Source organism: Acinonyx jubatus, chromosome E3 (assembly GCF_027475565.1).
Source record: "Acinonyx jubatus isolate Ajub_Pintada_27869175 chromosome E3, VMU_Ajub_asm_v1.0, whole genome shotgun sequence".
Taxonomy (NCBI): Eukaryota; Metazoa; Chordata; class Mammalia; order Carnivora; family Felidae; genus Acinonyx; species Acinonyx jubatus.
In genome coordinates this window covers 23,114,536-23,127,434 of record NC_069398.1, presented here as the reverse complement: position 1 = coordinate 23,127,434, position 12,899 = coordinate 23,114,536, and the positions used below count along the sequence as shown (strand labels likewise).

Genomic DNA, 12,899 nt, shown 5'->3' with positions numbered 1-12,899 from the left:
CAACCAGTGTCCTTGGCTTCTCTTTTGCATCGCTTACCCTGTAGTAGTTAAGCATTCAGGGCATTCTGTGTCTTTCTTTCTTTCCCCTCAGTTGCTTCGAGAAGAGGAGAATTTGCTTTTAAAAAAAATGTGTCAAGAAAGCTGTATGAAATGGCATTTAAAAAAAGAAAATCCCACACTTTCTTCCTCAGAATGCTTCTCCCCAGTTGCCATGGTCCCTCTTTGTCCCTCCCAGAGCCTTGCAAATTATTATTTATGTATATTATTGTAATTATTTCTAGAAAATCAATAGAATTGCTTGTCCTTATCGGCATTGATACCTTTTCTGCCTCTCCCTTCTCATCCTCTCTTCAGCTCTCGCAAATTGTCATTTCTGAGGGTATTATTATTGTAATTACTTTAAGGAAATTGACAAAAATACCATGACAGTTTCATGCCTCGGAATTATTACACAGGTTTCAAAAGAGAGAGAGAGAGAGAGATTACGCTACATCAGTACTGTATTTGTTATTCCTAAATGATTATTCCAGAAATACTAATCAAAAATGTCTCCCTCCAGAATGGCACTGTGGCTTTAATATCAGCTGCTGTTTCTTTGAATGGGGTTGCCCAATCTTTCATCAAAGAAACACATCACCCATATCCCTGTCTTTAAAAACAGCAATTATGTGTAAATGCCTCCTGATTTATTTGAGCCAGGGCCACTGGCCAGTATGAGTCACCACAATTTATTGCTAACCGTCACTTTTACATGATAGGTCTGTAACAAATATCTGCCGCATATTGTTAAATTAATCTTCCATTTAAAATTAATGGAGTTAGACTCCCCAGGTTCAATGTAATTTCGTGTTCACGGGCAGGGAGGGATGTGTGCTGCATACGAAATGAGACAAGGCCCAACGCCCTAATCTTTCATCACCTTGAACCTGGAGACTAGGACGCGTCTCAGCACCAACTAATGAGATTGAGCCCGCGTCTCTCCTGAGGATGCCGGCTCAAAGAGGCTTTTCTGCTCAGAAATAGCAGGCTCCGTCTTATTTTAATAATTCCTCAGATATGACAAGTCTGATGTTATGTATGAAAGAGCCAGGCTTGAAAAAGAGATAAAATGAATTTTATATCATTACTTCAAAACCAAAGCCAAGAGAAGTGTGTTGCAGTTAAATTCGGGGGGAAAAAAATGGCAGGAAGCATTTTAGTCATGAAATATAGTGCCTGTAAACCAGGAGCCATCCTTTCATTTATTTTAATGCACAATCACCTTAGATTTCTCTTCTATAATTCTGGAACCTTTGCATGCATTAATCAAAATAATGTGGATGAAAGTGGGAGCTTGTTTAATAAACACTTGGATGAAAATATCAGAGGGAAGATGTAATTCCTGATGGGATCTGTCATATGGCGCCTCTGAAGGCCCATCACTTCTTTTCATTGGCATCTTTTGAAAAATGCGGTTTTTTTCTTGTATGTACCACTCACCTACCATGTAGTCTTTTAAAATTTAAAAATGATTAAACCAAATTACAAAGTGGTGGGGGGTTCTCTGGTTTTCATTCCTTAATCGTTTTTACGACCTCGGGGGCCTTCTTTGCGTCCATGGGGAAGCAGGCCTGACAGCACATTGCCAGCTTTTGGTCAGGGGCAGCAGTCCTGGCAAATGCTTGCTGCATCAGTTCTTGGAGAGGATTGAACTGCAGGAGCAAGGGGACCCTTTTCCTGGGTAAAGAGAACCTTTCTAAACAGACAGGAAGTTGTAATGGGCGGGAAAGGCACCAGATGAGGTACACGTCCTGGTTTTCTCTCATTCTGAGTTTGACTCTAATTCCTAGTTACTTCTGAGTGTCTCTGAAGGGAATTCTAAGTATTTACACTTCATGTCTCATGTATAATGCAACATATGAATGAGTTTAATATTCCCGTGATTTGTTATAGTTTGGGTTCAAAAGTAAAACTTCCAAAGGATTGGTATTTTTCTAGCCATAGATGATGATGGTGATGATATTACTACCATTATCATTTTACTTACGATTACATTCTGTAGCTTAGAACTCCAGTATCTCATAAACTTTATATGTTTGCTTGAACACAGAGTCAGGGGAATGAAGACTCAAGTACAAGGAGATCAAGTCCAGTCGCTACTGACTTAGTGGCACAGGGCAGTTTTTAACATTCCATCATTTTGGTGTAGGCTATTTGGTAAGGGAAATTTTTAAAAATGTTATTCCATGTTTCTACTTGAAGTTTTAGAAAATGTTAGGGGGATCTTAGAACCAGGTAAATGGGTTAAATGATTAAATTACTTTATAGGTTGGAGAATGAAGAAATGAATAATAGTAGGGGCACCTGTCCCCATGAAACTGAATTGCCATGCTTCTTAATAGCCTCTCTTTGGATGTCTTTAGGCTGTTGCATTTTCTACAGCAGGTGCGTGGGCGGTGCGTGGGGAGCCCCAAATAATGGCTCCCAGTTTTCACTCTGCCACTCAAGGCTTCTCTGTCTTAAGATCTCCACATTTTCTCCTGCCCTCTTTTCTTATACCCTCAGCTTCTTTCTTCTCTGTTCCTTTCTTCTTTCCTTCTTTCCCTTAAAAGGGCTTCTCATTCTGTGCTTCAGAGGCTTCATCTATTTGAGTTTGCCCTTTTTGTTGTGGGGACAGAGGGCAGGTTGATGATGCTTGGGCTCCAGGTCAGTGGTGGGTTTATAACTCTGTGTTTTACAATCAGAACGTTAGAGAGGTAAGGGACTTCTGATCTAACCCATGTCCCATTTTATATGTTTGCCTTGAAAGCCTGAAGAGGTTAAGTCTCCTAGAGACCATAAATATATCTTTTTGGAAAACAGCATGGTAGTTCCTCAAAAAAACTAAATATAGAATTACCATATGATCCAGCAAGTTTACTTCTGGGTGTATACTCAAAAGAATTGGAATCAGGGACTCAAAATGCTCATACACCCTTCTTCATAGCAGCATTATGCACAGTACTCCAAAGGTGGGAGCAAGCCATATGTCTGTCTGCAGGTAAATGGATACACAAAGTGTAGGATGTCCGTGTAACAGAATATTATCCAGCCTTATAAAGGAAGAGTATTCTGATACCTGCCACCACATGGGTGATGAAGACCTTGTGCTAAGTGAAATAAGTCAGAAACAAAAGGACAAATGTGTGATTCCACTTATGTGAGATACTTAGAGTAGTAAAATTCAGAGACAAAGTTGACAGGGGTAAGGGGCGGTGGGGGAGTGGGGGGTGTGGGCAGAGGGTGTTATTGTTTAATGGGTACAGAGTTTCACTTTGCAATGACAAAAACATTCTGTAAAAAATTTAATGCTGCTGACTATACACTTAAAAATAGTTAAAATGGTAGATTTTATGTATATTCTACCACAGTATACATACACACATTCTCCTTTTTATCTGAGAACATAAATTTTGAGCAATTACGGGGGATCTGTCTAGAATCTGCCCCAATCTCTGCAGCTAACATTTGGACCTTCCCTTAAGTCAGTTTCAGACTTGTTGATGTTTGAAATGCTCCGCCTTTCACTTTCTCCCTTCACTTTCCTCTTTCCTAACATTTGAGTACTTGCTTCTGTGATCGTCACTGGAGATGCAAATAGCTCAGAGCCTAAGGAATTTTATATGAAATATATTTTTAATTTTTTAAATATTTTTATTTATTTTTGAGAGAGCGAGAGACAGAGCACAAGTGGGGGAGGACCAGAGACAGAGGGAGACACAGAATCCGAAGCAGGCTCCAGGCTCTGAGCTGTCGGCACAGAGCCCAACACGGGGCTCGAACTCGTGGAGCATGAGATCATGACCTGAGCCAAAGTCGGATGCTTAACCGATGGAGCCACCCAGGTGGCCCTGAAATGTCTTTAAAGAATATGCATGTATAGCATTCAGAAGAATTCCCAGAAAATATTAGTTGTGAGAGAAACAAAATAAGACCATTCCATATTTGCACAAATGCATCAGATGGCTGTGATCCCACTTAAGGAGTTCTTGAGTTTTCTCTCTAACATGAGTTTTGTGACCATTTCATCCTAATTCATAAATGTCTCCTGACTAAACAACTTCCAGGATGTAGGAATCTGTTTTGTAGGTTAAATAAGGAAACCCTGCAAGTGATCATAACAAAAGTTAGAGCATTGTAAGTGGCATAAAAGGTTAATAATGGGCTTGAATTTCAAAAAAAAAAGAAAAAAGAGAAAAGTTTATCAGATTGAGGAAGAAACTTGGGCAGTTGGCCTTTAAAAGATAGTTAAGACTGCATCAGACGAAGATGTGGAAAAAGGACGTGAAATGGGCAGCAGAGTGTTCTTGGAATAGTGAGCAGTTGTTTGTGGTGTGAAATAGGCTTGGGTTTGTCAGTGGGATTGAGGCCGGAGGGGTGGGTTGTTGGGGTCAGTGGTTTAGAGCGGTGAGGGCCATGTTGAGTTCAGGTATGACTTACACAGAGAGTGAGGGCCCTGAGGATGGGTCCTCCCAGTGGTCAACTGGTCTCGCCAGACCCAGCAGAGCAAAGCTGGAGTTGTAACCTGGAAGACTTCCTCCAGAGAGGCATGGATCGAAGCTCTTGGATGAGACAGATTGTGCAGGTAGAGTAGGATAGAATCTCTTGAGTGTTTCTTCTGCAGTGGGAGGAAGGGGATGGTGTCGAGAACACACTTCCAGAGAGGTGAGAGAAGAGTAAATAAGAATGAGGAGCAGGGAGTACTTCCAGACTTCCAGTTATGGAATGAGTAGTCACGGGGATGAGAGGTACCGCGTAGCGGTTACAGCCAGTGTTTTGTAATGGCCTGGTATGGTGACAGGGGGCCGTTGCACTTGTGGTGAGTACAGCATGACATAGTAAGTATTGACTCACCGTGCTCTACACCTGGAAGTGACGTAATAGTGCGTGTTAACTATACTTCAATAGTAATAATAATAAAAAAAATGGTAGATAGAGGAGGGACTTTCCAGAGAAATCTGATTAGGGAGTGGTCAGGGTGGTAAATGCTACAGAAGAGTCTTTAAGGAGGATTAGAAATGAGAAATTAGATTGGATCTCAACTCCTTGTAACACAGAACTGCACTCAGACATGTGGCATCGAAGTATGAAAACATTCTCAGGGGCCCTGCGCCCCCCTGCCCTGTCACGGTTGCCTTATGGACCAAGGCATGCAAGCGAGCGTGCTTTACCGAAGATAGTACTAGAAGGGGAGCTTTTAGTTTGAGGGAGAGATCAACAGATCCATCCGTGTTTTCCCTTAAAAGGGAGAAAAAGGTCTTTGCGAGACAAGAGTCTAGACTTCTATCGTTCTGTTGCAGGTCAGAGCCCAGACTATGTGCGTGATGGAGTGCAATGTCAGCAACACGGCGAGGAGTCTTGTTAGAAACCTAAATATCTGTTAAAAAGAACAACGCCTGGTATCAAGCTAAAAATATGTTATTCTTTGGTGCCATCCCCTCTCTGCTTCTTTGCTGTGGTAGCTGAGCCCTTGCTGTCAGGCTCACGGCTCCTGTTCAGTGAGCACCAGAGCCACCAGGCCCTCCAGGCCCGTGGAGTTCCTGGCATGGGAGTCATGGTTCCAGGGGGTGGGTGCACCTGATTAGATGGCCTTGCCAAGCTCTGCCAGCTTCAGGAACCCCTGGGAAGGGAGCACAGGCCTCCAGCTTCCCATCCACCCTGGTGTTCGTCTTCATTTGTTCCCCGTGGCACGACACAGTCACGTCCTCTGGGACGTCTGGGACGTGTGCTTTGTATCTTCTAGGTGAGCGTGTTTTATTTATTTTTTTTAATATGAAATTTATTGTCGGATTGGTTTCCATACAATACCCAGTTAGGTGAGCATGTTTGAAACGTGTCCTCCTCAGGTTTCCTCCTATATCCTTCCTCTACCTAATTTTTGTTTTTCCAGACACAGTGATAAGCTTTAAAGGAGTAAGGCCTGTGTTTTATAGTTAGTGTTCAATAAATACATTTTGATGCATCCTTTTTGTGAACACATTTTGGAGCTGCAGAAGAAGTTACTTGAGTACTAGGTCTCCTGATAAAAATTCCTCAGCGAGAGCCACACTCACTCCTTAATGGATCATGTGGATATAATGCACACAACATACATTATTTTCAGTTGTACATGATTTTTTTAATTTATTTTTTTAGTAATCTCTACATCCAACATGGGCTCAAGCTGACTACACTGAGATCAAGAGTCCCATGCTTTTCTGACTGAGCCATCCAGGTGCCCAAACACAATTTGATGAATTAAAATGGATTATAAGAATAGTAAAATATAGGGGTGGCTGGGTGCCTCAGTCAGTTAAACGTCTGACTTCGGCTCAGGTCATGATCTCACAGCTCTTGAATTCGAGCCCCGTGTCGGGCTCTGTGGTGACAACTCCGAGCCTGGAACCTGCTTCAGACTCACTCACTCTCTCTCTCTCTCTCTCTCTCTCTCTCTCTCTCTCTCTCTCTCTCTCTTTCTCTCTCTCTCTCTTTCTCTCTCTCTCTCTCTCTCAAAATAAATAAACATTAAAACATTTTAGAAATACTGGGCTTTAGGAGAAGTTGCAGCTGATCGTGGGCACGAACCACTCCTCATTAACACAATACATCTGAACTTACCATTGGGTAGGAGGTAGATCTGTGCACATTACTGACATTTGTGGGCACTTTTTCCCCTGTTACCTTTAAGCAAGAATCCAAGATTGTTATATTCTACATTAAACCAACTTGATCTAACCAAGCACAGCAGAGTAACCCTAACCTCTCAGTGTGAATGTTTTTATGTTATAGTAGTGGTGTGTATCTTCACATACACAAATGCAGAAAACATTTTTTAAAATGCTTATTTATTTTTAAGAGAGAGAGAGAGAGAGACAGAATGAGAGCAGAGGAGGGGCAGAGAGAGAGGGAGACACAGACTCTGAAGCAGGCTCTAGGCTCCGAGCTGTCAGCACAGAGCCCGATGCGGGGCTCAAACCCATGAACCAAGAGATCATGACCTGAACTGAAGTCAGATGCTTAACCGACTGAGCCACCAGGCGCCCCTAGAAAACATTTTTTTAAATAAAGATTCATTTTAGGGGCACCTGGGTGGCTCAGTTAGTTGAGCGTCTGACTTCAGCTCAGGTCATGATCTCGTGGTCTGTGAGTTCGAGCCCCGAATCGGGCTCTAAGCCAGGCTCAGAGCCTGGAACCTGTTTCGGATTCTGTGTCTCCCTCTCTCTCTGACCCTCCCCTGTTCATCTCTGTCTCTCTCTATCAAAAATAAATTAAAAAAACATTAAAAAAATTTTTTAAATATTCATTTTAAGATGCATTGAAGTTTAAATACCAGCTGTACCTATTTATGTTTATAATTTAATTTGAAGGTAAGATTATATCATTAAAGGAAACTTCAGGAATTCCCTAGGAAGTCCTGAAAATCATCCCAGAGGTGTATTATTATCATTGTTGTCATTGTTTTAGAAGTTTATGGACTCCTCTGATCATTTATCAGTTAGACAAAAGGAGAATGTGAACCTGTCAACAAAGTCACCTCTTCTACATTTCTGCCCCATGCTGATAAGTAATCAGGTTCCTCTTTGGAAGGAAGCTGCTTAAAGTGCTCTGGCCTCCAGCAGTTCTGGTGAAGTCTGTCAAAACTCCAGTTGATTTCATTGGAACTTGCTTTATTTCTGTCTTCTCGAATTATATTTACAATAAAGCCTTTTTTTCCCTTTTTTTGGATATTAGGATTTTGCACACTTTTAGGTCGGTCTCTTCCTCCTGTCCTCCTGCCTCTCTAATAAGTCCCAAAGATCAAATTGAGACCGTGAGATTCTGAAATCGGAAAGTTTCTGCCTTTTGCAGCTTATTTGATGGGAATAAAAATGACTGATGGCTTTCTCTCCTGGACCCTTTTGTTCGATTCAACTATGATTATGGAGCCTATTAGCTGGACTTACAGCCTATTTAAGAGCAGTGCTTACCAGTAATGGGGGCCAAATGATTTTGGAAAGTTCAGATGTACTGGACTCCCTGCAGAAATGAATTCAGCACTGAACATATTGATGCAGAACCTGAACGCGGCTGCTCCAGTGGGACCAAGAGAATTGTGAGCTCTGCAAGAAATGAGTGGGTAGTGGAATTAAAGATCAGATAGATGTTCAGCTCAAGGGCAGTCTCAACTCTGAAGTTCATCACGGCAATTTAATCAGGCTCAAATGAGTGTTGCCCAGAAAAGAATCAGCCTTACGTGTGACAGGAAATAGAGTTTATTTAAAAGAGTCCTTGTTTCTGGTAATTCTGCGTGGTGAGGCTTCCCAGGAATACACTAAGACGAAGGAGCTGCTTACGTTTTGACCGGTGACGGACGGCGCTTTGGTCTGTCTTGGTTCCGAAAGTGGAATCTGGAGAAGATTTATAGGAGTTGCGGTCCTGTCCAGAGGGACATTGCTGTCCCTGAAGTTACAGCTTGAACCGAGTCCGCAGACTGAGCAGACTGACTCCTTTGGCTGGAGTCATCTGTTGCCACCTCCCGTTGTAAAATTATTTTTATGTAAAACGCTTGTGCGTCTTCAGTGAGAGCCGTGTGGCACAGCAGCAAAGAATGTGAGCTATTTCCCGCCACCCCCCATGAGCTGTGTGACCTTGAGCAAGTTACCTTCAACCGTCAGACCCATCAATTCTTTACCTACGAAATGAGAATGATAATTTGCAACTTCACAGGATTACGGTGAGAAGAAAATTAAACAAAGTAGTACATATTAGTGGCTTCTCACAGGCTCTACACATAGTAAGTGCTCAATAAATGGTAGTTACTTGAGGCTTTAGGACTCTCATCATCTCATCCCTCCCTCATATGCCCCCTTATGTACTCCCTTCATGAGCAAGAGTGCTCTCTGTTTTAGGAATAAGTGAGAGGAAAACCTTTTAGAGGATCTGTGAAGAGAATAGACTATAAACATGTGGAGGTTTGGACCTGGATTGTCAAGATCCCAGACAAAGACACCCTACGCCAGTCTCTTCCACACACCGCCCCCAACACCACGGGGTTTATTAGACTGACACATTATTAGCCCAGGAAGCATTTTGAGAGGCAAGTTATGATTGTACAGCCATGATGAGAATCTATTAGTCTTTCTTTGATGTTCCTCACCAGTTCTTAAGTTCACTAAATGACGTACGGGTATTTTGTCTGATCAAATTTGAAAAGAATACTATACGTCTACTAGGAGTTTACTTCTTTTCCCCTTTAGGGATCTGTCAGAATGTGTCTGTTGTCTGTAGAGTCATATCTGTATCCTTATCCTTATACCTGTATCTGTTTATCTGTCTCCATGCGTGTGTGGGGAGGGAATGAATGAGTGAATGAATGAAGGAGCACGGGAACTGAAAAACACGCTCACTGTTTGATTGATGTCTGGGTGAGCACCAGTAATTCCTAAAATTCAGATCACTCGAGCCAAAGCTGGATTGGAGAGGGCTGCCAAGATCCTCCTTCTGCCGTAATTTATCCCTTGGGACCCTATAGGGATGTGTCTGAGCCTGCAGTCCACTCGCAGAGCGGCCTGACCCGTGCTGTACCTGCAGTATAGAGAGAAAGCCATCCGGAGACAGGATCGCTTGCAGTCTTGCCAGTACAGGGATCCCAGCTACTCCGTCGCATGGCCCAGGGAAGGCCCCTCGTTCTGACCGTCTCACGGCAAAGAGTGAAAAAGACGGCGAGTGTTGGAGGAAGTTGTTCCTCTGGAGTTAAGGTGAGAGCCTGAAGAGGGAGGAGCACAGAAGACGTTCCACAGAACAGACAGCAGCCGGCAGCTTGAAAACCTGCAAGATTTGAGCAACAGGGTAATTGTGAAGACCTGGCTCTCACGTTTGTTAACATCCAGAGAACAAAAATGCTGTGATCTATTTCATGTGTTAAAATCTGCTGCGCCTTTTCTGTCACAGTTACCAAATGTGGGTAATTTGGATTCAACGAGTATCCATTCGGTGCTTTGAAGATTCAGAGTAATGAATCACAGCTACACACCATATTAATAAGCAAATGATGTATGTTCAGTCTTTAAAGACCATTGTTGTGATGCACAATTGGTGCAGAGGAAAGATTGAAAAGACCGTGTAACTTAAGCTGTGGGTTTCGCTGAGGAAGCCAGCGCTACTGTGCATTCTGTTGACTGCTCTCTCCCACCCAAATAACAACAAAAAACAGAACACACAACATAGATCCATCAAAGAGCATGATAGTACAAATTGTTGGGATTGCAGATATGTAGATAGAAAATGAAGTTAAGGTGAAATGTTTAATGTTTATTTTGAGTTCTTGGAACAGTGTTCATTGCTGACTGTGTGTACGTATGTATGTGTGGGGGGGGGGGGTTAATTGGGGGTACCTGTGGCCCCTTGTGGGGCTTGCCTTGTTTCAAAATGTGGGCCACAGTAGTGGCTCAGCCGTTTAGGCATCTGACTTCGGCTCAGGTCATGATCTCAGAGCTAGGCTCCTGAGTTCAAGCCCCGCGTCTGGCTCTGTGCTGACAGCTCAGAGCCTGGAGCCTGCTGCAGATTCGGTGTCTCCCTCTCTCTCTGCCCCTCCCCTGCTCGCACTTTGTCTCTCTCTCTCTTTCTCTCTCTCTCAAATTAAATAAATAAATAAACAAACATTAAAAAAAATTTTTTGAGTGGGCCCCAGTAGAAAAAGAATATTGTAGAATCACAGAATTTTAGACCGAAGGAAAGAAAACTTGGGAGTCACCTGGTGTCACAAAAGGTGTCTAATTTCCTCTCAGATTTTAGACTGACTGGGTGTTTGTGAATTCTGTGAAGAAGTGGCAGCAGTAAATATTATGCTGGGGCCACAGAAAGAAGGCTGCCGCACTTGTCATATTTAGCTGATAGAAGTAATGAACCATAATGAGCAGGGGGTTTGTGGAAGAGAAGGAGCAGAGGATGAAAAAGATAAAATAGGGAGAGTTGCCTCCTCCTCAAGAAATGCCTCTCTTCTGACGTGTGTCAGCTTTCAATATCCCCATAGATATTTTACAGGAATTGCTACCTCTTTAAACATTTATGCTATTAAAAAAATCAGGCCAATTGTTGACATAAACCTAACATAGCAGCTGCTATATAGACAGAATATGAATTTTTTATGCTGTTGATGAGAAGTTTATGTCATTTATGTGCTATAGTAAGGGTGCAAGATGGATTTTGAATCCTGAAAAAGCTACCATTGGCACCATTCAGAATATTAGCTGTGCTTTGAGCCAAAATACGAAGATGGCTGTATTTTCGGTGTGTGTGTTTCTGTGCAAACCGGCTTATCTGTGGGTGGGGTGGGAGAAATCGCTGTACCTGGGGAAAATAGTAATGGTTTTCTTTTGTTTCTGTTTTGTTTTGTGAAAGGAAGGATTGATAGCATTTAATATTTGATTTATCTGCCCTTCCCTTCACCGTCAAAAGAATTAACCGTTGTGGTGACAAAACCATATTTCATCTAATTGGAGGTGCCATCAGCTGCAAGATGCAACATTATTTCATGTACCACTAAGAATACGCACTAACAATTAAGCTGACACGCCATTGATTTTCAGGTGCATTTCAATTTCAGAGATGTTGAAATGTGTAAGAACGGGTCTCTTGGAATTGATGAAATGGCGTATGTAATTCTGTGTGGTTCATGTCTGTCTGTGTAAAGTATACTTACATTTGGTTATATTCTGTAGTATTCTGAATCATTTTTACCCAGTTAGGTTTTATTTGTCCTTTAAATTTGCTATTAACGTTTGTTTGATACAATTAACTTAACATGGCATGACTTTGGAGTCTACTTAACAGAATCATTTGGAAGCTCTAGTTTCTTTCAAAAGGAAAAGAAAAGGGTCAGGTGCAAGGAAGCAGATTGACATTAAAGTAAGAGCATTTCTTTTCAGAAGAAAAGGAAGCACAACAAAATCAAAGAAGGGAAGGTAGAGGCGAGTGCTCTTAATTAGGGACCAGCAAACTGCTATGGTAACTTTTTAAGAGAAAAGCAGATTGTTGCTACTGTGTCAAAATCCAGTAGCTGATCTGATTGCGTGTTTATAGTTCACAGGTGGGGTCTGTCAGGAGTGAATACTTCTGAAACCAGAAGACTGTAGTTAATAATAATGCATGCTGGATATTTGCTAAGAGACATTTCAGATGTTTTCACCACATACAAACACACAAAAATGGTAACTGTGTGAGAAAGTGGGTATGTTAATCAGCTTAACTGTAGTAATCGTTTCACTACATATATGTATATGAAAAACATGTACACTTTAAATATGTATAGTTTTTATTTTAAGATTATATAAAAGTTATATACACATTACAAAACAAAACATAATAATACATACAGCAATAATGCATGTCATATATTAGGTGCTCATTAAATCATGGACATGTTTCCCTCATCAGTGTGTTTCTCCATAGTAATTTTTAGTGACTGCATAGTATACCATCATATAATGCAACATAATTTTTAACCATTTCCCTATTTATCGACATTTAGATGGCAGTTTTTCATTTTAATAACGTGGATGCCATGAATATCCTTCTACTTTCTTTTTGTCACACTTACCCATTGATCATTTTAGGGTCAATTCCTAGGAGCAGAATTGCTGATTCAAAGGCTATGCATGTTTTAATGTGTTGGGAGGGGACCATTTCTTCACATATTCACCAATACAGGATTTCATCAGTTCCCCATTCCCCTCATCTTGCCAACCTGATTGGTTTTAAAAAAAGAAAGAAAGAAAGAAAGAAAGAACCCTGTTTTTGTTTTTATTAGCATTTTAAAAATTATAGTTGGGGTTGAACACATCGGCCTTTTCAGAATGGTTCTTGATAATAAGAAAGCCTTGATAAAAAGGGAGCTCAGGAGAAAAACGGAAGGTCTTAAGGGA

General features: G+C 41.6%; 1 protein-coding gene across 6 annotated transcripts in view; it reads left to right on the top strand.

Annotated features, from left to right (window-relative positions):
• AUTS2 (activator of transcription and developmental regulator AUTS2) overlaps positions 1 to 12,899 on the top strand; it is a 1,109,507-nt gene that overhangs the window by 635,450 nt on the left and 461,158 nt on the right. The gene's annotated exons all lie outside the window — the stretch shown is intronic.